Source organism: Odocoileus virginianus, chromosome 33 (genome assembly GCF_023699985.2).
Source record: "Odocoileus virginianus isolate 20LAN1187 ecotype Illinois chromosome 33, Ovbor_1.2, whole genome shotgun sequence".
NCBI classification, from domain to species: domain Eukaryota; kingdom Metazoa; phylum Chordata; class Mammalia; order Artiodactyla; family Cervidae; genus Odocoileus; species Odocoileus virginianus.
Window position 1 is genome coordinate 7,003,384 of NC_069706.1, and position 5,408 is coordinate 7,008,791.

Below are 5,408 nucleotides of genomic sequence, written 5' to 3' on the forward strand. Positions count from 1 at the left end.
TTTTCATGCATAGTGACTGACTCACAAAAGCCACATACTATGCCTTATTCAAGCAACTAAGTCCCCAGCGTACCAAACACAGCACTTATGCAAACAACTAGTTTTATAAGAAGCCAATTAAATAGTACTTCCCCAATCATTCCTGCACCATGTTAAGTTTATCAATAATTCCTCAGTCAACCAGAATAATTGTATAAAGCTGATTCTCTGAATGATGAATAGGTTTGATAATAACTTCTAAGAATCATCCTGAAATCCATTGAGGAACTGAGTCCTTCTCTAGGAACTAGCCTTGTGTCTCATGCGCGTGCGTGTTCAGTCGCGTCTGACTCTTTGTGGCCCCCTGGACTGTAGCCTGCCGGGCTCCTCTGTCCATGGAATTTTCCAGGCAAGAACAGGAGTGGGTTGTCACTTCCTCCTCTAGGATCTTCTCCACCCAAGGATTGAACCCATGTCTCCTGCATTTCAAAGGATGCTTTAATGAAATGGGAAAGGAATGCCAGAGTTGAATGGCAGCACCAGCACCTTGAAGATGCTTTCAAAGATGCAGGCTCATGGTTTTAATTCTCATCACATCTACTGCAGTCCAACTTTGCCTGGAATCTAGGCATTGCTGACGAACACATCGTCTTCCCATCCAGTTTCTGGCATCCTCTCTTACCATACTTCCCTCCTCTGACACAGTACTGATCATTTGCAGATCAGCTCTCTCTCTCTCTGTCCTCTGGGTGTTTTACCTTCATCAGAATTAAACTTGCCTTTTCAGACTTCCTGCTGACAGCCGAGCCAGCCCTGGCATCCACTCTGTTTACCCTGAGTTTTTAGATATGCATGGCTTTTCACTCCCAGAGCCAAAGCACCAGTGATTAGAGCTGAGCTTAATTAGACCAGATCTCTATCAGCATCTCCTCCCATATGCTTGGTGCTCAGGTACCTGCAGGCCCCTCACTTCCTCTAGCAACTCTCATGGAAGATAAATTACTTTCTTTTTTCTTTCCCCTGCAAGACACTCGTTTTGGATGAGAGAGACTTTGTGGAGTAGTGAGAATGTTACTGAAAGTGGGGTTCGATTGCTCACTGCTCTGAAGCCAATACTTGAGAGACAAAGTTGGTGAAAAGGAAAGTCTGCTTTATATTGGAGGCTGGCAGCCAGGGGAGAGGGCAATGTCCAAAGGTGGATGATCCCCCCAACAACAATCGGTGGGCAAGAACCTTTAAAGGGGAATGTCAGGGGTGTGTGGGTGGAGGAAGGGGGTTACAAGCAGAAACAGCACAGTCAGCTCTGATAGTCATCTTGAAAGGGGTCAGCTTTTCCTATCATCGTGAAGCTGAATTCACCAAGCATTGGATTGTTCACCCTGCAATGGGCTGATCAACATTCTCTTGATTATTTTGAGTACAATCAATCTTCAGTTCCAGGGTCGATTGGTTCCCATTTCTTTGAGGCCAGTTCTTGGAACTGTGGCAGCCTATGTCATGGCTACAGTCTGGTCATCGTGCAGTTAACTTCTTCCACCTGGTGTGGGTTTCACAGCATCTATAAGACAGCTCAAAGGATATGGCTCAGAATATTATCTACAGCCCAAGAGGAGGAACTAAAGGTCCTTGACTTTGCTTAATGACTAAACTATTATTATGTTTGTCCTATTTGACTATTCACCTTTGCTTCTGCATTTTCTCACTTCTCTAATTAAACTTATTCTTGGGCTAAAGTTTCTCTACAGACAAAAGGTAGACAAAGAACATGATGGGAAGGACCAGAGGGTCCTGCTCCATTTCAAAAAGAGGCTGGGATACACATTTAGACAGATTTAAACCCTGTAATATACAGCATCTAAGCTTGGTCAAGTTGCCTGACTTCTCCGAGCTTCCAATTCCTCATCAATAAAGTGAGAAGAAAATACTAACTAGGTTATCATAAGACCCTCTGATGAAGGGGTTAAGTTAAAATATGCCTGGTATTAGAGCCTGAAATGCAATCAGGCCTCACAAATAAATTCCTATTTGTCAAAAGTGCATACCTACTGTGCTCCAGGCATGGGGTTACACTGAGATGACAGTGGTGAATATGGTCCCTGTCATCAAAGGCTTTGTCTCCCAGAGCGCTCCCTAAGAATAACTATTGGAGACTGTTCACACATCACCATGTATCCCTGGGGTGAGAAACTAATTTTAAAGATGGTCCCTGGGGCTTCCCTGGTGGCTCAGTGGTAAAGAATCCACCTGCCAATGCAGGAGATGTGGGTTCAATCCCTGATCCAGGAAGATCCCATGTGCCAGGGAGCAACTAAGCCCATGCAGGTTAGTCGCTCAGTGGTGTCCGACTCTTTGCGACCCCATGGACTGTTGCTGTCAGCATCCTCTGTCCATGGGATTCTCCAGGCCAGAATACTGGAGTGGGTAGCCATTTCTCCAGGGCATCTTCCCGACCCAGGATTCCAACCTGGGCCTCCTGCACTGCAGGCAGATTCTTTACCTTCTGAGCCACCAGGGAAGCCCCAACTAATGCCATGCACCACAGCTATTAAGCCTGAGCTCCAGGGCCTGGGAGCCACAACTGCTGAAGCCGGCACACCCTAGAGTCCATGCTTTACAAGAGAAGCCACCCCGATGGGAAGTCGCACACTGCAACTAGAGAGTAGCCCCCACTTGCCACAACTAGGGAAAAGTTTGCACAGCAACAAAGATCCAACATAGTCATAAATAAAAAATAAAGATAGTCCCCAAATCTCCCAGTTTCTCAGCCAATCTTGCCATGTTCTGAAGTCCCTCCTCTCTTGGGTACCACATTTCCCAAGATGCATTGGCATATTTCTATTGCAAAGAAAGACTAACTCAAGCCAAACATTTCCTTACTCTCTGACTCAGCCATCCCAAATCACACATACTTTGAAATTGATGCACAGCCTTCAGTCTTGATATTCAGGTGTATCTTCCCTCTCCCAAGCCATCCATTCAGACTCAGGAATGAGGTTTCTGGCTCTTCCTGGACAATCTGTACTGGACATCACACTCCTCACCCCTTCCCCCAGGTATCTAATGTGAAGATCTCAACAAATCTGGAGAAATTGGATTTTCTCTCCTGGGAATTTGGAATTGGAACTTGAACTAAGACAGAACTCTGGAGGTCATACTCAGGAAAGTAGCAAAAAAATTTTTTTTTCCTCCTGCAGAGAGAGAAAAATTGATCAGATACACAGAATCACAGAAAAGAGACTGGTGAGTTTTGCTGGTCTTGATTCTTGCTAAAAGCCTCTGATTATCTTTCAATCATCCTGCCTCCCATCACCTTTTGTTTTCTTATTCTAGTTCCAGTGGGATTGTACTAGCAGCTAAGATGATTCCTACGAAGCCCTGAGCCCTGCAAATAACTGAAGTATTCCGCTAGGAGCCCCTCTTCAGCCATATCACTGCATAGTCCCTCCACAGTCACCTATTCATCCAACAAACACTTGTCCAATGCTTTCTGTCAGCCTGTCTTGAATCAGGCTGGAGAAGAAGGGAATGACAGACGATGAGATGGTTGGATGGCATCACTAACTCAATGGACATGAGTCTGAGCAAGCTCTGGGAGATGGTGAAGGACAGGGAAGCCTGGAGTGCTGCAGTCCATGGGGCTGCAGAGTCGGACACGACTAACTGAACAACAACAACAATGCGGAGATGAATAACACCCATTATCAGATCTGAAGTCACCCTCACTGGGGACACGGGGTGAGAGCAAGCTTAAGTATCTGGGATCATGAGACTGCATATAAAGTAGAAGACAATTCTAATCTACAGCTTGGTTGTGTGTGTGCGTGTGTGCATGCTAAGTCACTCAGTCATGTCCAACTCTGCGACCCCATGGACTATAGCCTGCCAGACTCCTCTGTCCATGGGATTCTTCAGGCAAGAATACTGGGAATGGGTTGCTGTGCCCTCCTCCAGGGGATCTTCCTGACACAGGGATCGAGCCCATGCCTCTTATGCCTCCTGCATTGAAAGGTGGATTCTTTACCACTAGCGCCACCTGGGAAGCCCAAAACCAATCTTGGTGTGACCCAGATGGGACTCGAACTCACAATCCCCAGCTCCAGAGACTGACGCCTTATCCATTAGGCCACTGGGTCACCACTCCTAGCTTCGGGAAATTACTTTTCCTCTCTAAGCCTCAGTTTTCCCATCTTTAAAATGGGTGTTGAAAGTATGGATTGTTGAGAAAATTCAACAGAAGAACCCATGCTCAGAACAGCATCTGATACACTTAAGAAGCGTTAGCTTGGGGGAGGGAGGAAAACCTTTAGGCTCTTTGGTTCTATCTCTTAAAAGAAGGGTGCCTTGGTATCCTTGTTACAAATAAATAGGATGATTGATTTTTTTCTGACCAACATTTATCACGTCTTAGACACTGTCACCACAGGAAGAAAACTGAGAATGATAACTGCAAGTTGACCAAGCACAACTGCGTGGGAAACAGCATTGTGCATCTCAGGATTGAACACTGGTAATGAGAGGTGGCCAGGGCTCAGTTAGAAGGATGTCATGCCAAATCTCATTCTCAAGCCTGCACGCAGTTTCAGGAGGAGAAATATTGGTCCAGTCACAGCCTGACCATAATCAAAGTGTCCATGTAAGGAGGAAAAAGTAAGTGATGTAACCTAGTGAAGTACTGGGAGTTTCAAAGATGGCCAAAACCTCCACTGCAAAGAGTTGACAAGAAACACTGCCTGAACCAAGGTGGAAGGTTCTGGGTTCTAAAATGAGACCTCAGAGAACTGCTGGACACACCAGGGGACAGCTGGCCTGGATGGGCAAAAAAAAAAAAAAAAGAAAATCCTGAACCCCAGTGCTGAAGCTGAGAAGCATCAGGAGAATCCATCCGGAGGCTGAGGAAGTCTGCGGAGGGACAGAGAAGAGCTGTGAAAATTCCTGCTGAGTTTCCTGCAGCCAGGAATACACACGACAACCTGCTAGAGTTTGTTAGCATGGCCCTTGGGGTAAAATTCAGAGAAATGAAATAGCTTTATTCACTACCATGTTAGTGATCATTCAGGATGGGGTGGTTTGTGAATGAACCAGGTTGCCTCCTTGGGAAACTTTTGAAATCATAATAAATACTCTGGTTTTGCTTACTCTGGGCATTTGTTGAGGTCACATTATTTCCCAGGATGTAGAGATGAGGCATGGGGTTTCCTGGGGGTCAGATGGTAAAGAATACACCTGCAATGCAGGAGACCTGGGTTTGATCCCTTGGTTGGGAAGATCCCTGGACAAGGGAAAGGTTACCCACTCCAGTATTCTTGGCTGGGAAATCCCACGGACGGAGGAGCTTGAGTCCAACACTGAGCATGCACACGAGTAGTATTACTGACCCCATCTGACAGATAAGGAATTTGGGTTCAGAGAGGTTAAGTGACTAATTCAAG

The 5,408-nt window shown here is 45.9% G+C and overlaps 1 non-coding gene across 1 annotated transcript; it reads right to left on the reverse strand.

Annotated features, from left to right (window-relative positions):
- Nucleotides 1-4,039: 4,039 nt before the first annotated feature.
- On the reverse strand, nt 4,040-4,112 carry TRNAQ-CUG (transfer RNA glutamine (anticodon CUG)). Its single transcript has one exon. It is a non-coding gene; the product is annotated as a tRNA-Gln (tRNA).
- Between the last annotated feature and the right edge of the window lie 1,296 nt (nt 4,113-5,408).